This window comes from Arvicola amphibius, chromosome 1 (assembly GCF_903992535.2).
Source record: "Arvicola amphibius chromosome 1, mArvAmp1.2, whole genome shotgun sequence".
Lineage (NCBI taxonomy): Eukaryota > Metazoa > Chordata > Mammalia > Rodentia > Cricetidae > Arvicola > Arvicola amphibius.
The window spans coordinates 131640567-131663615 of NC_052047.1; positions in this window are offsets into that span (position 1 = coordinate 131640567).

A 23049-nucleotide genomic window follows, 5' to 3' on the forward strand; every position below is an offset into this window, starting at 1 on the left:
ACAGAGTAATGCTTTCACAATGCACGTTTATTTCCAGAATCCATGTGTATTTCAGCCAGGCTATGATTGATCTCCCGCGAGCACGGAGCTGCTGCATGGAGGGAATCAATAACACACTGGACCCCCGCCCCTGTTCTTCATAGATTGTCAGATTGTCTCCCTGAGTTGGCAAAGGAGACCCCATGGCACCTCTGAGTGCATCTCCTCCCTATAACAACTTACTTAAAAAGGCAATGCACAAGGAAGCTTGACCTTTAAGTGGACAACATCATGCACCCATCCCATCATTGGGCAGTGAAGCCATCTGCCATAATCAAGAGTGTGATAAAACACTCCCTCCACCCCTGGAACAAAATCTTTTTTCCAGAATTAAAATAGTACCTTTTTCTTACCATCAATAGCAGTCTAAATCATCCTCCTGAGATATTTCCTGCTAACATACCCCGGTGACACAGTAAGAACGAAATCGATGGTCTTCTGGTCAACCCATTCTTGGTGGACTGTATTTCCATGGTATGCGAAAAATGTAATTTTAAATATTTGGTAGAATAAATATAAAAGGACCAGATAATCTCTCTACACAGAACGGAAGGATTTCTATGCTCGTTCGGATGCTACTCCCTCTAGGAGTTTGACGCCAGGTGTGGCTCCCTGTCTTATTAAGAGTAAATTTTGAATATCTTGCAATTAAAACTGTTATATAAATGGAGGGCTTTCAAACTCCATGAAATGTAGCTTTGTAAAATATGAAGGCTGTTTCCACATTCTCAGAGAAACTGGGGACCAAAAACATAGATGCCACAGTCTCTCAGCACTGAACTAGACAGGCCTCAGCTTTTCTGTCCCCCAAGTGTTTTTCTTTTTCTATTCCCTTTTGCTTCTTCATATGATGTTTTCATTCTCTCTCTGTGTGTATGTGTGTATATGTGTGTGTGCGTGTGCACGTGAATGTGTATACATAATTGTACATAATATGTGTACATAATTATGCATGGAGGCCAGACGTCAACTTCTGGTGTTGTTCCTCAGAAACCATCCACTATGTTTGTCTCACACCGAGACCTGCTTGGGATCACCCATTAGACTGGCTGGCCAGTAAGTATCTGAGTCCACCTGCCCTCTGCTCGCCAGCTGAGATTACAAGCACATCCCACAGTGTCTGGCATTTTAATGTCAGTTCTGGGACTCAAACTCAGATGTTCATGCTTGGTTGTGAACTGAACCAGTTCTCTAGTCCCCGTTTTGGGGTGCATCTTGCCTGTTAGTTTTCACAAGCCCAACACCAAGGCCTTCTAGAAAACACCAGTGTACACTGGTCAGTGCTGTTCCTAGTCTGTGGTCTTCTACTTCAATGCAACCTCTCGCTTGCTGAGATAAAAGTCTTTGTCATACAGACAGATGTCATGCTACTTACAAATGCCACCAGACGCTGCAGATTAGTGTGTTCCACCATGGGTTAAGGTTGGTGGGGGACTTGGCATTGACTTTAAGGGAGAAGAAGCTGCTCCCTCTTCATCAGCTTCGGGTGCTTCCACGTTGCTCCTGTGTCTTTCCTCAGTGGCTTCCTCAAAAGGACAGATGGAATTCTTTCAAGAGCATCTTGAGGTGGACCACACTGAGTTGGCTTCCTTGCATTTGCATAGAAATTAAAGGAAGACCGTATTTTTGCTACAGAAATAACTTCATAATAACAGCTTGATATGAACTAATTGCTTCCATGGCTTTGCAGGCACCCGTGGGAGTTATTCCATTAGCACTGTACGATGGCAGCAGGCTGGGTGAGCTGGAGAGATGCCCTTCCCCCACAGGCATGCACACTCCCTGCAGTCCCTGCAGGTAGATAAACTCAATGTCCCTAAGTAGAAGCCCTATCAGAAAACATTCTTTGTTACCTTCCAGGGCCAGAGGGCAAAGGTTAGTTGAAAAAAATCAGTGTTGGACTGGGGAGCCCCAAGTTTGAGTCCCCCAAACCTACATAAAACCGGGCATAGCAGCAGGTGTCTGTGATCCCAGTGTTCCTTCAAAGAGAGAGATAGCAGGTGGAGGCATGGGAAGTCCTGGGAGCTCCCAGGGCAGTTAGGCTGGCATACAAAATGGCAAACAACAAAAGAGATCCTTTCTCAAACAAGATCGAAGGCAAGGGTCAACACGGGGGCTGTCTGTCACATTCACAGGGCACCAAGGCACAAGAGCAGCTGCACTCACACACGCTCATGGACACACGTGCACGTGTCATACACACACATGAAAATCAATGGTTTAGCTAAAGGTGTGCGCTGAGATCTGTGCGCTGAGACTTCACACACAGTATGGGTGCATGTTTACACACCTGGCTTATTTATTGCGTGAAGCCTCTGGAGTAAACCATGGTCATCTTTAAAGAGAAGTCGAGACAATTTCTCATTGGGGATGAGAATGATAAAGCCCTCATGCTTCTGTTGAGCAACCCAGGGCTTGGCCTGAAGATTCAGGTGAAGCCACGTGGACTCCTTCCAGGCATTAAGACAGCTGCAGGGAGTAAGACATGACCGAGCCACAGCTCAAGGGAGTGGGTCAAACACACATCTGGACCTACAAAGGAAGGCTACTTGCTTAAATGATTTGTTGTTGTTGTTGAGTGGAAATATTACATATATTAAAAAAATAATTGTGCTCTTACCAATTTGAGAATGTGTTGACTACCCTAAAAGTCAAGGCTTTGGGAATACTAATTAGGATGGAGGCATAGAGGGGGAGAGAAGAACCCCGAAGTCATACCCATCTTTTCACATTTAGGTGGGAGCAGAGCTTTGGGCTTCCAATTTGGTAACCCAGAATTTGCTAGAAAAAAAAATGAGCTGAACCTAGTCTGTTTGCACTTTTAGAGCTAGCTGATAACACGACTAGATAAATCCATTTCTAGGGGTCAAAGGTGGAGGGGTGCATTAGGTAGAGTGGGGATGTACTTTAGACGTGGAGGTTAACACTGTTCTCATAGAAAACCCCCAGGATCCTTCTTATCCTACTGCATAAGTGAATCTATCATCTGAGTAGCCATGGCTTTGACCAGTGTTCTTATTGTAGCAGTGGTGTGTGGACAGATTCTGGAACCAGTATAAAGAAACTGGCATAATACATCTTCGGTGTTAAGTGGTATGTGTTGTCTGGTAGAATCATGTGTGCCATCTAGTGGACAAATGGGGCATTTTTGTCTTGGTGTCCTGTCTAGAATGTTACGAGTTGTGCCAGCATGGGCTGGGGAGGTAGACCAGTTGGAAAAGTTCTTGCTGCTCAAGCACAGTATGAAGAGCTGAATTGAATTTTCAATACCCACATAAGAAACTGGGCTTTCTCTGTGAGGTCAAGGTCAGCTGGTCTACAAAGTGAGTTTCAGGACAGCCAGTAACATGGAGAAACCCTGTCTCAAACAAACAAGCAAACAAACAAGAAAGAAGCTGGGCTTGCTGGTGTGTGCTGGGGAGGGAGACGGGCTTCTTAATTGATGAGGCTTCAGTCCCACTCCAATCTGTTCTTGTTTTTTTTCCTATACACCGTGTGCGCACCACACACACACACACACACACACACACACACACACACACACACACAGAGAGAGAGAGAGAGAGAGAGAGAGAGAGAGAGAGAGAGAGAGAGAGAGAGGCGGGCAGATGGACGGACGGACAGACATACAGACAGACAGATAGAAATCAGTAGTGGTATCAGCAGTGGAGTAGTGGAAACAGAACTCAGCTGTGGGAAGAAAGCTTTGGTGTCCTGCTAAGAGAAGACAGGGGCAAGACATCTGCACGTTGAGTACAATGGTAGCCCATTCCAGATCCACAAATATGGGCCTCAGTCACACACAGTGATGGTGTAGCAAAGAAGCTGTGGCCTGTGTCCTAGACAACCGTTGAGAGGTGGGCAGTGACTCCTGGAGGCAGTGCCCAGGCATGTCTTGTCGCTCCCGTATTCCAGCACCTTCCACACAGTAGCCACTTGGGCTTGAAGACAGGTTGGTAGTAACCAGTTGCCTCTGTTTCCTCGATGAGAACAACTGACCTGCAGGAGGAGGAAGAGAAGGGGCACTGGTGTGCAGAGGGCTTGAAGAGGGAGTGAAGCAGATCTGAAAAGAGTCATTCCACCATCTACAGGAGTCCTGTCCGGGCTGAAACCTCTATCATTCTGCAGACTTAGGACAAAGGGAGGAACACTTAAGTCTGCACAAGGCCGGCGAGGGAAAAGGCATGCCACCATGTTCACCACATCAGCCCTGCCCTTTGATAGCCCATCACCACCCATAGCCTGCTCTTTCCTGTTTCTGTGGGTAAGAGCTGGTCCACCTCAGCCTCAATGTCTACATCCTTGAGGTGGACCTAAGGAAAGAATCTCCCCTCACCTACAGGGCTAGGGAGCTAGCTCAAGCACAAGAGTGCTCGCTGTGCCAGCATGAGGACCAGGTCTGACCTCCAGAACCCACGTCAGAAAGACAAATGTGATGTAGTGTTGGGGAGGTGATAATGGGTGGCCCTCTGGGGCTCGCTGGGCCAGCGAGAGTCTGACCAAAAAAACAAGCGGGGCTTTCTTGAGGAATGATACCCGATATTGAACTCTGGACTCCAAACTCCACCCCCACGTGTACTCATACATATTAGAACAGGTACACACATATACACACATACACACACATGCACACACACACGCACATGCACGATGAGCGCCTTCAGCACAGTGCTTGCCAGCAGTACTCAGTCACGGACCCAGCACATTGTCGGTGTTGACCTGAGAGCAGCCACGGGGATTTTCCAGGGTGAGCCCCTCTCCGAGCAGCCCACCCCTGGCTTAGATGGAGCAAAGTGCTTCCTGCAGCTCCTCGGGATGTAGCATCGCCTCTGCTGCCTGGTTTTCTGCAGCTAGGATGGAGCAGAAGAGAAATGGTTCTAGAACTCTCCCCCTCCCCATTTCTTTGCATCTGGACATTGACTAGAATGTCCCCATTCTGAGTTTTTGGCATACCTCTCCCTTCTTTCTGCGAGTACCTAGAGGAGTGGGGGAATTGCTGTAATTAAAGCTAGGTTTAAAAACACCAGCCCTGGGAAACTGGCTGCCATCTTCCAAACAGAGATGAGCTGGAGCCTGAGAGATGATGAAGTGCTTAGATAAATGCGATTTATCACGTGAGCAGAGAGAAAACATTAGGAAAGGCAAGAAATAGGTCATTGGCACTGCTCAGCAGCGTGAAAATTGGAAGCCGGACTCCTGAGCATTCTGTAGGGTAGAGCATGTTTGTAACTTTAAACATTGTAATAAAATATAACCAGATACACACACACACACACACACACACACAGAGAGAGAGAGACACACACACACACACTCCCTCCTAACAAAGCGCGGGGCTCTGAGGTATGCCAGCCACAATGTTTAGGATAGTCAGATTGCTTTCCACTTCTCTGCCTCTCAACGCTTTCCCCACAATCCTTACTTTTCAAAATCCGGTGCTTTCCACGGTCACTGTTGGTTAATGTGGCATCGTGGAACACTAAGATGAAAAATCTAAACTTCACAGAGCTCTGGGGACCTCTCTCCCAAACAGAGGAAGAAATCTTTGTTTCGGGTTGCTTTTATGGCCAGTTTTAAGAACAATCAAAACAATGTTTGGGAGGGAAAAAAAGCTGAAGAGCTACTAGGAGGTAAAGTGGAGGGTGTGGGGGAGGCCTGGAAACGACTCCAGAAAGCTGCAATCCATCAGGAGTACAGCAAAGTGCTTTTCCTGCAGGCTCGTGGGTCACTGGTTCATGCGATAAGAAACAAAGAGAGACCAGAAACTTGGGCCCTGACTCAGCAAACTCATTGTCCCATGAGTTTTCTGCAGTGTTGTTTGTGGGGAGAATGGGAGACAGGCATGAACTCTGCAGAGAAGATGGAGAAATGGATCAACCCAATCCATCCACCAGGGAATTCTGGTCCAGGCTGGCTCAGCTTTTTGCCAACATTACCTCCCCAGAGAGTATTATTTTCCTAACCAACCCTCCTCATAAAACCAGAGGTACATGATGCAACATCTAGGGACTGTACATACAGTCCTTAAAAAAAAAGTCAAGGAAGCTTAGATCCAGCATAGCCTAGCTCTCTTTAACACAGGAGAGCACAATTCAATTCAAAATGGTACCATGGATTTCCCCTGTGGATAGGTAGATGGGCTTCCTTTCCATATTGAACTAGAAGGATGATTGTTTGCTGAACAGTCCTGGGTTCCTCTGGACTCTATCATAAAAAGAACCAGAAGACTTGGGTCACGTCCCCATGTGACTGTCATCCCATCTTACTTATGTGTCTGCATTTCCTTTTATTCTCTCCTTACTCATGACCCTTACACCAGCTGTAACATCTGTCTAGAAAACGCTTCAGATATCCAGGGTTGTATTCTGGTGTTATCTCCTTGATGACAGCCACCCTGACCACTCTGGCTAGCTTTGCCACTGCCTGTACCTCCTGTGTTTTGATTTCCTTTCCGTGTTCTGTCATCTTTAAATCCTGCTAATTTCTTTATGTGTGTCTTGTGTCTCCATTCATATGCTCTACACACAATTCTTAGCCTATCAAACCTAATATTTTAATACGGTGTATCTCTCCCATCAATATTATGCATCGTTTTGCTCATATTATAAGAGACCAATACTTGGCCCATAAGTGGTACCTGATCAATAGTTAGTTAATTATTTCTGTTTTAGTATTCCTTGATCCCATATTGCATGGTGGATTTTTAACAATCAGAGCTTGAGTTGTTTTTTTATTTGAAAGGATAAAAGTAAGATAAACCAAATTTTGTTAAAACGGGTAGCTGAGGTAGTATGTGGGAAAGTTATGCATACTACGGATTAGAAAAGTTAAGATATTGAAATTTACAGAATCATATAAGGTTTGATTTATAATTTAGACACAGTAATAAATTAACACCAATAACCAATAAGGAGGAATAACCATTCAAAGAATGATTATTAGATTGTATCATTGCTCTTGTTCTTCAAGGTGTTGTTAAATAATATGAAGGTTACTTGAACCCAAACACTGCAATGTTGGTGCATGACCAACGGGCAGGCATGGTATACAGAATGACACACCGGACAGAGGGATGACTCCTGCCCTAGTTGAGATAGAACAGCAGGGTTCGAGAGTTTGTCTCTCTACTCAGAATGGTATGTAACTCAGAACTTATGAAACCATCCAGAGATATCTGGAATTTTCCATTTAATACCCACAGATTGCTGTTTACCATGAGTAACTAAAACCATAGAAGACAAAGCCACTGATGAGAGGGGCCTCCTGCAATGCATTTGAATAAGAGGTCTTTTCCAGACAATGTGCCCCGAGGGGTATTTTGTGCTTTATGTCTTGCTGGAAGAAATTAGATGGATAAAGGAGAATGTGACACTCAGCATGACATTAAGAGACAGGTCTAATGAGGGGACAGAGGCAGGAATGGTCACAGGAGTAAAGAAAGAGAGGGTCACCCACACTGGACTTCTCAAAGATCACATCTGGTCCTTCTATTTAGTCTCATCCAGTGTCTGCCAGGTCATTATGAGAGCAATCACAGCAAGCAAGTCACAAGGGGGGGGGGGTGGCTGTGGGAGCTCCTTGGTCAAGAAAACATGGCTGAAAACTGATAGGAACTTGAGACAAGGTCATTATCTGGCTCAGATAGGAGGCCAGCACTGATGGGTCCCCCTGCTGCGGCCATGCTACATCCAGTGCCCATGAAGAGTCCTTGCTCTGCCTCCCTGCAAGCGGCCATCACAGATGAGGTAATTCTAGCAAAATAGACACACTCAAGCTGTTGGTAACAGGGTCAGAATGATTAATTTTTGGAGTTAAGATCAAGATTGCGCTGAAGGATCCTCTGTGAACTGCAAAGGATGGTTGTGTGCCAATTGCTATTTTTTATCCCAGTTTTAATATTCATTTAATTTGATGCCATATGTTCATTAAATCACAAAATACCAAAACACAGATGCCTTGTAGAGATTATCTGACCATTCTCTTACTTAGCACAAATTCTACATACATCCATTCTATCAGAGTTAAGGATCAACTCCGGCCCAGCAAGAAATAAGGTCAGTGCCCTAATGGGAGAATAGCAAGTCAAACATGGAAGACAGTGGAATGTGAATTATGAGTAAGGTACCTGTGGGTGCTTTGGAAACATAAAAGGTATTTAATTCAGGATGAGGGTTCTGGGTGACATTATGCAAATGAGCCTGTTTCGAAGCCAGATCCTTAAGGCAGAGGGATGGGGGTGGAGAAAGGCTTCCAAGGCCACGGTTTATTTTGGATTAGTTCAGATGAAGAAGAGAGGTAGACAAAGTGGTCAACAAAGGGATCTTGGCAGGCTGAGAAATATCAATAGGATTACAAGTTACATTTTAAGCAAATGATTCTGAACTTAATCCTGGGGGCAAAAGTGGAAGATGTGTATATTAGTTTGTATAAAAATTACTCAGCCTACAATGTGAATCCAGGAATCAATCTAGATGAAGTCCAGCAAATAATTGGAGGGAGTCTATGAAAGGCAGAGTCGTGACAATGAGTGTGGAAACCTTGACAATGAGAAAGTCCCCAAATAGGATGAAGCTATCCTATACTCCGAATTCCCAAGAGAAGGACTTGGTTTCCTTCATGACATTCCTGGACTCTTACACTTTTTGTCCTTCCTGAAGGAGGTAGAAGGTGATTTAATTATTGAAATTAGAATGATGCTTGTGTATATTCAGTTCCATTTAACTTCATCTCTTCTTCTGGAGACTGAACCTGTTTCTGAGAACACAAGGTCCATGCTTCTTAACCCTGGATCATGCCTACACAGGAAAGCCAGGAAGGATGTCCCTCTTGCTGCCATGACCAAAAGGGTTACCTTGACAAGCTGACAAGTCCAGTATTTTCAAGCCCATTTGATCCACACACATAAAGCCATGCCTTTTACCAAAACTCTTCTCAGGAGAAAGTAGCTTCCTGGTGCCATGTAGTGCCATGTACAGGTCTTGTTTAGGCAGTCAAATAGTTGAGGTAGCATGAGTGAAGCCCTCCAGGCATTTCTAGAAACAATCTCACCGCAGATGACCTGGTCCACTGGACCATACAATCTTTCTGCCTCCCCCCACTTCCTGAGCCTTAGGTGCAGGAGTTATATCGTAGATGTAGCTTTTGGGGCTGGGCATCCCACAGTCAGTTTTATATATGTTCTGACAAGTTGTGGCTTGCTGTAATGACCTTTCTCTGTTGTAACAAGAAGCTTCATTGATGACAGGTGGGCACTACACTTACCTGTACGTTTAAGGGTAACTACGTACAGTGCAGTTAGACACCTTGCTGGTTTAGTAAAACAGCCACAGTGGGCATTTCTCAACCTTTTCACCTATAGGGGTCAGTATGGAGCTCCAGAAATTCATCAGTTTTGCTTATCAAACAGTGACTCGGTTGAACAAACACCACAGATATGTACATTCTGACACATTCCTATTGCCTTGGAGTGTCTGGTGGTTTATGGATCAGACAGCTGGAAATAATGTTTCAACAGATAAAGGACATCTCCATGCCAGCAGCTTCTGCCCCAGCCTCTCTTTCCTCGTACTCATCTCTCACCTCTCCCCATCCAGTCTCTCTGGGCTCCATTATTTTGACATGAAGCACAGGGTTTCATGTGAATGTGCCCACCATTTCCACCCCACGACAGCATAGTCCTGAGCAGTAGCACCAGGCAGGCCAGTGGGCTGCACTCTGTGCTCACAGATGAACCCAAAGAGGGAGGCACACTATGTAAGCAAAGCTAGTAGGGGCCGGCCCTGGATAAAGAACACAGTCTATGGATGGCAGGGAGGGCAGAAAGGACTAATTGTTCTACCTTCTGAGACACGGGCAAACCCAATAGCAGGTCTTGAATGGTAGCAACCCCCACCCCAGACATCTGGGGGACAGAGATGGGTCAGTCTGACAGACTTGGGTCAAAAGCACTGAAAGACAGCTCTAAGACAGGGACATTAGATTTTCTTTGACATATAACAAACACAGAAAAATACAACAAAAAACACAGCTTAGTAGTCACAAGCAAAAGACCTTTATAGCCACCACTTGGGCCAAGTTCGACTGCCGCCCCCTCAAATAGCGTTATTGCCCCCTATCAAATACCTGTGCCCTTTCCTGACTGGATGCTACATGTTAATTTTCATAGCAATCACTTCCTTGGCCTCCATGGTTTCTTTGCTTGGCTATACGTCCTTGAACACTATGACTTGCCATGCTTGTTGTGTTCGGTACGAAAGAAGACCTACCATATATGCTCTGCATGACACACGTCTTCCCTTCTACATCATAGCTGGAGGACTCGTTCATGCAGCTGTGATGAATGCATTTTCTCTTCTGACTGCTGTAGTGCTTCACGATGCAGCTAGGACACGCTGGTCCCTCTGCTGCCTGCCCCCTGCTCATTCACCAAGTCCGCACAGTGCTGGTGGGATCCTTCTTGTCCCTCTGTGCTGGTCTACCTCTGCAGAAGTTTCTCCAAGGTGGTTTTCTGGTGATAAAGCGTCTGGATTTGGGGGTGTGTCTTTCAGGTTTAAGGGAAACAGCAAACTTTTCAAAGGGAACCCACTTAATCTCACCACGAGTGGTACTTTTGAGGCAACCCCTCTCCTCAGTGCTCACTGCTGGACCCCAATATAATCCCCATTATCTGAAAACAGGGAGCTTCAGTTGGTATTTGGAGATCATTTTCACACACAGGAATGTGACATTTTGTCAGGCTTTTAGAATCTAACTTTTTCCATTTAAAGGATGAAAGAGCATCGTGCCGTGTTAGTCAAAATGTCACTCATCTCCTTTGGACAGGCACAAGGGCAATTTGATTGCTACTGGAGAGATATTTTTCTTTCTAAAGTTGTATCTACAGAAGTGCAATTGTCACCAGAGAATAAACAAAGACAGATGCCTGAAATAATAGTGTGGTTTTTCTTGGACTCAGTCGGTTTGCTCTGAATACTTCTGTGAGAAACAAAAGATTTAAGCAGTGTATTCTACAGAGGATCTGAGTGAACACCTGGTACTCTTTTCTGGTTATAAGAGAATAAAGCAATCAAGAAACACATTCTGAGAAATCTAGGGCTAAGCCTGTCTAGAGAATTTTCTCGGGGGAGGGTATAGCCTCATTTTGACTGTTTTTACATGATGCATGATCAGAACCAAAGCTCTTTTGTCCAGGTAAACAGTGGCACTGACCTGCTAATTCTCTTTCTCTCACTCTTTCCCTCGCTCTATAAGCCTTGGCACACCTTGCATACCATACGTACTCAATGGAAACCACGTGAATACACAAAAAGACATACTTTTGAAATTCTGTGTTTTAAAGCCTTAGCCCAAGCTACTGGCCCTAAGAAACATGCTGTGGTTTCAAGACATTTTTCTGGCTCACACCTTTTCAAAGAGAGATTTTTATTTTTAAAGAATGATCCTTCCAAAAACATCAGTTACTAAATTTGGTAAAACATAAAACATAAAGGAAATTCAAAGGCTCACTTGCCTTTCCCTTGCTTGCTTGTAGGATGCTGTCCCCCATGTGATTTCTGACATCAGTATTTGGAGGATAATACCCTGAGTCATCTAAGAGACGATCCCGGGTCTCCAGGAGATACCCGAGCAGGTTTACCCAGCTCCAAGGAGAAGCTGATACCAAGGAAAGAACTATCTGCCAAGAGGGCAATAAATCTCCTTAATGCATCTCTCTCAAGAAGGAGGACCACGTTAAAAAAAAAAAAAAGAAGGACCACGTGAGCATCAGAGCCATGAGCATACAAATTAAATCAGAGGCGCTGTCCTGTTGACTGATAGATACTGCAGGAAATCAGATAATTGACCAGGCATGGGCTGATAATGACATATTCTTAGCTCATTAGAGGAGGAGCAATAGGCTGAATCCAAATGCAAAGAAGCTATTCACAGAAGCCATTGTAGAGAAATGGGCAGGTACCTGGAGAGCTAAAAGGGTCTGGGAGTGGAGAGTGGATGTTATAATATTCTTCATAATGAATCATCTGCCTTTTCAATGAGCTCAGATCTCAAGGATTCAGAGATTTCTTCAGGTTTGTGTATAATATAAAAAGCTAATAATATCCAAGAGAAAAATTAAAGAACCAAAAACACTGGGCACATTATTCCAAGAGCATCTTTACATTTTGGCCAGAGTGTCCTACAAGTATGACTTGAGTCTAGAATAATCAACTTCTTTGGAAGACATTGTAGGCCAGACTTTATGTTGAACATGGATCTCAGAAGTCAGCTCCCCGAGGGGCTCACTGGACCCACAAGAACTCATTGGAATGTTGTACGTTCTATCCATGTTTGAGAATACAGTTTGGACAATTACCAAGGCAACACCTCCATCCATCCTCACTCTTATATCTTTTCTCAGTCTTCCCCCAACACTTACTACCCCTCTGGATATTCTCTTCTCGTTCACCAATGGCACACAGGGTTTGGGAGAGAATTAGAAAGCGGGCAGTAAGGATCCTCAGATATTCATATTTCCCTCCCTTTCTTACTGGCCCTTTCTTGCTTTCTTTTTCTCACTTGCCTCTTCCTATTTACTTTCTTCCTGTCTCTTTCAGCTACAGATCCACATGGAATTGACTGTTCTTAATGACTTGACAATAAGAGCCCATTTTACCTTCAAAACAACCCAAAGCAGGCATACTATCATGATTCCCAGTGTACCTTCAGGGTGTTGTGTGTCTTCATCCTGGTTAATCCTATCTAGGACCACCCAGAGATGTACCTTACAATCTCCTGGGTGCTTCTTAATCCAATCAAGTTGACCATGAAGATCAATTAAACAACTCCACCCCTTGTCAACCTGACATCTAAATATGTTCTCTTCAACCATTATCAGTCTATTCCTACCTCCCCCAAACTAATATCCATCTAGTAATGCGGAATGCATTTGGTCTATTACCAAGAGTCTGAACTTAGTGGTTCAACATTGTTCAAAAGTCCAAGTTCAAGGTCTCCCTTGAGATTCAAGATACATTCTTCATTGTAAACTCTTGTAAAATCAAAAGTCAAGTCACACATTTCTAATATGCAGTAGCAAAGAATAAAGCAGTCCTGCTCCAGAAGGGAAGAGTAGGAGAATAGCAAAGGAAGATGTGTTGAAAGCAAAGCCAGGCCCCGGAATGTGAACGTCAGCTCCTATGGGCATCTGGCATTGAGGGCATAGGGTGACATAAGGTAAATTCACAGCCTTTATGACCTTGTGAGGTGATGTCAGCATGGTCCCTCCTTTAGGCTAGGTCTGCTCACTCCTTGAAACCTTTCTTTAGCGGACATTCCTCATTCCTGTCATCTGTAACTTTCCAGAACCTCCACTGCACCTTAAGCTTCACTCTCATGCTTCAGTCCCTGCCCCAAGGAGCTGCCCCCAGGGGCTCTAAACCCTACGCTGTCTGGCCTCCCAGGCTTTCCATTAGAATCTGGGTGGGATCCTCCATGACACCCTAACTATTTCATTGTGCACACCTGAGAAGTCAACACTGTGTGGATGACTTCAGGGTCTGATTGAATGACAGCTGGGCTGCCTAAACTCCAGCTCTAGAGCAGAGACTCTGCATATCTTGGTAGATGACTGACTGCAAGAAACCACTTCCGTTCTTCCCTTTCTAGTTGGCACTGTCCAAACAAAGAGCTCTGGTGCTTTCTTCTCAAAGCAAAGTCTTCCAAATGAGTGAAAACCTTTGTATGTTTGAGTCTGTGTGGGCAGGAGTCTAGACAAGTCCTGAAATGTCTGGGCACTCAGCAGAATGGCCCATTAAGCTCCACTTACAGCATCTTTGAGCTGTTCTAGCCTGAAACTCCAAGCTCTTCCAAGTCTCCCTCCCCACCAAACCATTTCTAGTGACTTGTAAAACCAATTGTCAGGCACTCATAGTAAGGAATCCATCTGAGTACCAATGTCCTATGTGGATTTGACATTTAACTGCTGTGGAAAAAGCAGTTTAACTGAGGGAAAAGACTTACAGGAGAAAAGACTCATCTGGAACACCCTCATGGTCTTGGATGGTAAGGTCTTCAAAGTGGGGTGGGAAGCAGAACATCTCCCATCACTGTGGCCAAGAATAAGAGAGGGGGAAGAGGAGACACAGTTAGCTATGTTGTTAGAAATTATACCACAACACTCTATATTGACTTTCTCCTATTCCACATGGGCCCCCAACCATGGGAAAGTGCCAAACATATTCAGAACATAGTTAACCATCTGTGGAAACCACACACACTCACTCACTCATACATGCACGCACACACACACACACACACATGTAAGCATGTATACATGCATGCACACACACATACATACTTTATTAATTATGAAGGTGCTTCTCGGTCCAGCCCCATTGACAATCAAGAGGCCATGTCACGTAGACCTATCTAAAGCAGAGCAATTCATTCATGACCACCTTCTTGCCAAACAAAAGGCTTTTGTAATCTTTTTCCTCTACTACTACATAGCTGTCCACACTTCTGACGATCCTGCCACAGAAGGTAGCCACTGTGCTTATCGCTTAGATCTCTGTGGCCATTGAGATATGTTGTGAGGTAATGTGGTCTTAGATAGTTGGGTAAACTATTAATGAATGAAACTCAATTCCATGTCTGTCAGTGTCCATTTCCTTTGTTGGTCAAGGGGCCTGAATAATGGCTTTGGGGTGAACTTGGTGATAGGGCACTGGCCTGGAATGTAAGAGGCATTGGGTTCGATCTTAAGCACTAGAGATAAGGAGGGGAAAGGAGGAGGAATAAAGAAAAAGAGGAGTAGGAGAAAAGAGGGCAGAAAAAGAGAGGAGGAGAGAGAAGAGGAACGAGAGAAGAGAAGGAAGGGAGAAGGATAAAGGAAAGGCAGAGGGGAATGGAAGATAGGGGAAGAGAGGGAGAGAGAGAGAGAGAGAGAGAGAGAGAGAGAGAGAGAGAGAGAGAGAGAGAGACTGAGAAAGGAGGAGAGATAAGGAAAATGGGAGAAAGGAAGAAAAAATTGTCTTTCCGAATAGAAAGCATCTTAATGGGTATAAAGCTAATTTTGCGTGAGAAAAAAAAATTTACCTCTTCTGAATAATGACATCATTTGTGGAGACCCTATCCCCTATCCATGTAACTCTTAAAATTTAAGGACCTGGATAACTAGCTAATATTGATATTGGCATCAAAAATATAAGTAACCCTGATGATATAGTAAAGATTTTTGGGTGTTGAGGGACTGAGGTTATTGGGAGGTGCTTCTCATCTTTACCTAATAGCTCTGTAGAAAATGAATCTCCTGGGGGATGTTTCATGTCTAATTTGGTCTGTGAGAGTCTCCTAATTCTCTGCAGAGGGCTAGTGTGAAGGTCACAGGGTATTTATTTCTGCTGAAGATTTCACAGCTTCCAGAGTGAAGAGATAGTTCTAACAAAATAATTTCAGATTTCTTTACTCTGCCACCAAGCCCAGAGATCACAGGGCTCCACGTGATCAGAAACAGGGATGGTGTGACTTGGCACACCCGGGAGAGCCCAGTGAGAATACACTTAACATTTATGTGGCGCTCTACCACATTCAAAGTACATCCTCACATATTAGGCCTCTGCCTTATCGCAAATCCCAATCCCAGCTTGCAGAGCAGAAGATAGCAGTCTTGACCGTCCATCATTTCTTACCAGAGTCTCCATCGGAAGCAAAGCCAATCAAGGTTAACCTACAGACTGCACCCCAGCCAGGGACTAAGTTCCTTGCTCTAGCACGTGACTAGTTCCTTGAGGAAAGTGGATTGTAGCAAAGCATTGTGGTAGAGGCATGGTGGGTGCTCTGTCCACAAACACCGTGGAACTGCAGAGTGGATAAACTTTTAAGCCAACTTAGAGAGTGCATTGTTCTATGAGAATGACATATTTGAAAAAGGATTTATTCTTGTCAATTTTTATTATAGTCAATGCTTTTAACTGAGACCCATCACCTGTCCTTGACACTGGATGCTCTCTTGAAGCCAGCTCCCCCAGGGCTGGACGAAGTATTTTTGTGTACTGTTAAAGCTCAAGGGTACTTCGGCATCACTGAAAAATTTTTAATTAGGACATGATCCAGTAAGTTGTAAGAAAGTGGTTCCTTTGGATCCAGAGTGAGTATGGAGAAAATCTTTGGGGATGTCAGTCCAGTGATAGATACACACACACACACACACACACACACACACACACACACACACACTCCATAATACAGAAGCATGGAACCTGGTAGCCACATGTCAATCATGTGATCTTGTTTTCCCAAATGTAGGTGACTAAACAGCTGTGACCCAAGCCAACCCCTTGCCCCATCTGTCTAACGGATAAGTGGAAAATGACAAAGAAGAACACTGTCAGAAATGAGGAGTCCAAAAATGTGGGCTGTAAAGACTCTGACCTCATCCTTCCTTCCTCGAGGCCTGGCCGCCAGCTTCTTTGAGGTCTGCTGCCTCAGGCTCCTGCAGTAACCTCCAGGACTGAGCCTCCAGTTGTTTGTATGAGCTTCTGACACTTAGATCCAAAGAATGCCTACTGATTGGGAACCCAGACAAGTGACACATACCTCTTGAACACACATGTAGGACAAACTGATGAGCAATTAGTTGAAAAAATTAGTCAATTTCTACAGATTATTATTATAGATTGAAGCACTTATTTAAAAGTAAAACACTTCCCTGATCTTTTGAGCTCTCTTAGAGAACAGTTACTAGAAACTGTCTCCCCTCTTTATGTTTTAAGTTATGGTAAATTTCACAGACATTAACATCCAGAAAAGTAGATATATTGACATTTGGGGGACGAGGTTTAATTTAAAGTTTGTTTTTTATTTTGGTTGATTATGGAGTATTATTTACTTATTACAAAAAAACCTTGACATTATCTAATAGTTATATGCCAGACATTATGCTTCAGGGCTTTCCTTTCAGTTTATCTAATGCCAACAACAATTTGTGAGATAATTAGGGAATGATTATTGCTCTTTAGAGATGAGAAAATGGAGCATAGGGAATGAATGTGGTGGAAACTGATGTGTTTATTCTGAGTTGTTTTATTACCAATGAAGACTCCAGAGTCAAATATTAAGTGTAAACCTATTTGATCAAAGAAGCAGTGGAGGAAGAATTGCTGACTTCCTCTCCACACTTCCCAGACTAAAGAGGCTGTGAAATCTCTAAGTCCCTTGCTACGCCTTCCTGTGTGTCTTCTCTATCTCTATTGCTGGCTTTTTCACTGCTAATTCAGTCAGCTAGTTACTGGCTCCACCCCTGATTCCAGGTTAACATTAACACAGTCTTGGGTGTCACAGTGTGATTAAATACCCCACAACATTTCCCCCATTTTGTCTAAATAAAAGGAAAAGTTTTAACTCTAACACAGTAAAAATACATACCATAAGAACAATTATCAGGTAAGAATTACATTCACAATGTCCATTCCATTTGTATTTGGCAAATTTGGAGAAAATACTCTATTATCTATCCTATCTTGGTGAGTCTAAAGTTTTATATCTAAACCACTTTCTATCATAACTTTTATTACCAAGCTGAAAATACCTTTTTAGACATAAAAATGTTTCTTAGATAAACAACTTAAACTTTTATGTCTCTCAACCTTTGTAAACTTTACATCTCTTTTGTAAGTTTCTTTTCTTAACTTGATAACAAAGAAGACAGTATAACTATTTGTCTTCAACCCCCATCATAAATTTGAAAAGGATAAAATATTACCTGAGTAAACAGGAAGTATAGAACAAACAACTTTCAAAACTATGGAAATGACAGAAAAAGCTGGCTGCCTGGCCCCAAGATTTCTTTGCAATTTTGGCACATCCATCTTAAGCCTACAGGACTAGAATGTTTGACAGACTTTTCTGTGAAGCAGTAATTTTGAAGAACTATCCTACTTTGTTTTGGCAAAGTTTGGCAGTCACCTTCTGTTGTGTCCTGATTGTCCAATTTGGATAGAATGCTGTCAACAGTCAAGGCAAGGGCAGTTTCTTACCCAGTGTCTAGCTTTGCAACAATAAAAGCAAGCTCCATATGGAGGTTCTTCAGTGCTCAGCATCTTCTCTGAAGTGAATAGGTGATGCCAGGCACAAACATGTCTCACTGTCATGAAAAGCCTTATCTTAAATACCATTTTTTGTAGATCTCTGAAGTGTTTGGAGACCACCTATCTATCTAAAAAATGTCTATCTGACCTTTAAAACATACCTAACATGACTACAAGTTTGATTGTTACAGATAAATAACTACTTACCTGATTTTCCTAATTATCCTAGTTTGTAATAATAACTTTCAAGAATGAGAACCTTACATTTTTGACTGAGTTGTATCAATATAATACCTTAAACAAGAAAAGAAACATATATACCTGTAGTGATATTTTGTTTGTGATCTAGCAAATAAAGCTTACCTGAAGATCAAAGTGTGGAGACACTAGTTAGTCATAGAGGCCAGGCAGTGGTGGCACACACCTTTAATTCCAGCACTCAGTAGACAGAGGCAGATGGATCTCTGTGAATTCAAGGCCACCATGGACTACACAAGATTGATCCAGTCTAAAAGAGAAACAGTGCCAGGAGGTGATAGCTTACAACTTTAATCCCAGTACTCGGGAGTCACATGCCTTTAATACCAGCACTAGGAAGGTGGAGATGGGAAGGGATATTGTTTGGTGGAGAGAAGAATATAAGATGGGAAGAGACAGGATCTCTCCTCATTCAGTCTGAGGATGTGAAGAGACTGAATACCCCATTTGGTCTGAAGATTTTGTAGAGGTAAGAAATAGTGGCTGGCTGTTCTGCTTCTCTGATCTTTAATATTTTATTCCCTAATATCTGACTCCAGGTTTTTATTATTAAAACTAATTAGAATTTGTGATACATATACAATATGTTATAACAAAATAATCTTAACTTTGTATTAACATACAAAAATATCTTCAACAATAGTAGAAACAGATATACAGTATGTTATAACAAACAATATTAAATTTGTATCAATACCAATGTAAATACATACCAATGTAAAATATTTGAGACAAGTAGTCGCTTTTTAGTTTCAAAGTAAATTCAACAATCTACCCTTTGGGGGCTGGAGAGATGGCTCAGTGATTAAGAGCATTGCCTGCTCTTCCAAAGGTCCTGAGTTCAATGCCCAGCAACCACATGGTGGCTCACAACCATCTGTAATGAGGTCTGGTGCCCTCTTCTGGCCTGCAGACATACACACAGACAGAAGATTGTATGCATAATAAATAAATAAATATTTAAAAAAATAATCTACCCTTTTATTCTATCATTTTTATATACCCGCCTTTTGTCTTTTCAGAAAGAGATCCCTGAATCTAACATCCTTTGCTTAGTTTCTCCCCTGAGCATGATCAATAACAATTTGCAACCAATCCTCCAAAATGATGATAAGCATCCATAGCCCATTGAATTACCAAGAACCACCATGCCACCTCTCAGAAATGGTGGCGTTGTGTTCTTAAAATTACTTCCTGTTGTCTGGGGAAAATGACATCTTTAGGGGACCCTGAAAAAATTGAGATAATGGTCAAGTACTGGGAGAGCTAACTGGTGGTGGTGGTGTGTATGTGTGTGTGTGTGTGTGTGTGTGTGTGTGTGTGGTGTAGTGCTTGTGTGTATGGTATATGTGAATGTTACTGTATATATGATGTGTAGTATACTATATATATGATGCATGCCATATTGAGCTAAACCTTCAAATATATATATATATATATTTGAAATATATATTTATATATACTTTTTCTCATAGTTGTACGTACTACAAATAATATATAACACATTTGGAGCAAATGCACACAACAAGAGCAACGCCTCCTTTGGAGACTCCATCCAGATCGGTCTGTGTGACTGACATGTGAGTGAAAATGATTCTGCTCTCTTGTGTTTTACTTGCTGAGAATGAGGAAGGTGAGGGTATCCAGGCACCACTTTTACTGCCCCAGGGAAAATAAAAATTTGCAGGCAATTTGACATTTAGGGAAGTGTTCTCTTGTCACCAACTTCAACATCAGCCTCAGAGGCAGGTGGTGTAGCACGACTAATCAAGTCCCAAAGACAGATATTGGGGTTCAAGCTGAAGATCAGAAAAGCAAAGCAGTGAACTATTAGAGAGCGCTTACCTCTACCAAATCTTCAGACTGAAAGAGAACGGGTTCCTGTCTCATCCCGCCTTATATTCCTCTCTAGTCCTTATATTAAAGGCATGTACCACCACCGTCCAGCCCCTATGGCTAACCAGTGTGGCTGCTGGGATTAAAGGTATATGCCACCACCGCTCAGCTTGATGGCTGATTAGTGTGGCTATTTGCACGCTGATCTTCAGGCAAGCTTTATTTGTTATATCATAAACAAAATATCACTATAAGGTCTTCTGAAGAATGTGAAGTGTGGTCCAGCTCAAAACCATGCTATATACCCGTGTACAAGAAGCAAGAGCCTTATAAGGCTCCTCTCGGTTGTTAAGTTGAAAATTAGGGATTATTTTCTTATTTAAATTTTGATATCACTAGGAATATATTTTAACTCAAAATTTTAAGCTAAAAACTAGTAAAAGTTACCTTTTCTGTTAATATTTGGATGAATGTTCTATCTTTTTCAGCATACCTATATAAAAAGCAACATTTTATAAATATGAAGTCATTCTATCCTACCAGCTACTTCATTGTATTTACCCGTGTCAAGCAGAGGCATGACCGTCTCCATCGAAGCCTCTTTCCCTGCATATCCATCAGTATCTCAGAAGCCCGAGGTGCTGTTTCCCTTGGGAGTGAAGAGAAGATTCATTTCTTGCTTTGGTAGAGAGTCAAGGGCAGGTGTGGTTACTGTTATTTTAAAAATGTGCTTCTCCTAAGTTCTTCTCCTATAACACAACCCACCAACAGTGGGGCACATGCTACCTCTTAATGTCACACAGTTCTAACCCCTGCTGTTTCTGTAGAGCTCCTGAATGTGGCCCCAGAGCTCACGTTTTCTGTGGTGGACCTGTCTCCTCCCAGCGCTGTGTGTTGTAGGAATGGGGAGAGGATGGTAGTTTACAAAGAAGCCTGTTGGGCGTCTACCCAGGACTCCTTCCTACCCCTCCCCAGATACTGTGTAGAGTGTCCTGCCTGAGTGTCTCCCTCATTAGAAGCTATACTGTGTGGGAACAGCAGAGCATAGGGATTTGGCCCACAGGGCTCTGCAGTTGGGTTGGCATGATGACAAGTCTAGCTTTGCCTTCTGCAGTAGCTTTTGTAACCCTGGCTAGACATGTGGATTTGTTTCCCAGAATCTCCATTCCCACACGAACTGATGGGTAAAAAGGGTAAGAAGCTGGAATCAATACAACAGTTGTGGGAGGGAGCTCGTTAGCGTGTGATACACAGGTGGTTCATTGTGGCTCTGAGTCTCATGACTTTCTTTGGGAAGCTGATTTCTAGTCACCATAGGGAAAGAAGGTAACACAGACCAGATAAATGATTCCATCTAAGTCTAGCATGCTGAACCAGCGTATTTACTATGGGTACTTATGGGAACACGAGTGATTCTAGACGCTATGTCCCTGAAAAGCCCATCCAGAATGGGTGAAATGCAGGAGAGCTGCAACTTGCAGGCAGCTACACCACTGAAGACTCTGTTCCCCAACAAGATGGTATTGCTCAAGTGACTTCAACAAAGGACCTTGTGAACTTTGTTAGTTTCTTGGGAACATCACACACCTGTGAGCCTCTCTGCTTTCTCCAGGTGAGAATGTTCAGTTCTGAGGAAACAGGAACACTGGATAAATAGATCAAGGGGTTGCATGGGTGTATCTGTGGTTTTTGAGCATCTTCTCAGTGGTGAGCATAGCTTTGCATCCCACTCAGGATCTAAGCGCTGTGCAGGAGAGCAGAGATACTGACAGACGTATGCTTTCATGTCCAACATCATAGTTAAGGAAAGGCAAGAGTTCTTTATCTCTGACAATAAACTCTGAAGATAAATGAGCCAAGGCTATGGAGTATTAATGAGAATTCTCCATCTTTGACTATAGCCTTCCAAGGACGATGCCGTGACCCACAGGATAAGCCAGAAGCACAACTGAAGCAGGATTTAGTTGAGTTGGTGGCCCCAGAGATCTTGAAGATCCCATAGACACTCAAGATGGTAATGTTCTTTGAAGTCATAGTACTGGTACGTTCAGGTGCTGATTTCTTCTGATTTTTATTCTTAAAGATTTTTTTATTTATATGCATATGTATGCATGTGTGCATATGTGGGTCTATTCCACATGTGCTCAGGTATCTGGAGAGGCCAGAAGAAGCTACTGGATTCCCTGGAGCTGGACTTAACAGGTGGTTGTGAGCTACCTGTTGTGGAATCAAACTCAAGTCCTCTGGAAGAGCAGCAATACTCTCGGTTGTTGAGCCAACTCTGGAGCCTCTTCCTTCTGCTCGTAAGGACTCTACAGCTCCATAGTCAGAGGCTGTGCTCCAGGCCTGGGATGGACCTTGCTCCCCTCCTCCCACTCTAAAGCTCTGCAACTGTAAGATTAATTGGACCATTAAGATGAATGGAGTTACACACACAAACTCATTTTCCCACGGTCAGTGTGCCCCTTTGAAAAGTGTCTGTTCAGCATTAGGAAGTTATGTGTTTCCCAACACCTCTCATGAAATGTGACTCAGAAAGCAAAGGTTTATAACAGTTTTGTTTCATGCTGACACACTGAGCCTTGAAAAAAAAAAAGATCATTTGCCCCAGAGCCAGAAAAAAATAAAACAAACCAAAACCCCAGCCAGTTATGAAGTCTGAGGATATCACAATTGACTTACTGCTGTACCTATGTAATTCCATGTAACTGGCGACTTGCCTTTCTAGAAAGATTATTAATCCTGGTAGAGAATTTCCAAGGGAATTGGATTTATTAAGCAATTAAACAATTAGGCCTTGGAGTATTTTCAAAGATTACAGGCGGATGAAGGACCCTGCAAAATGGCCTTT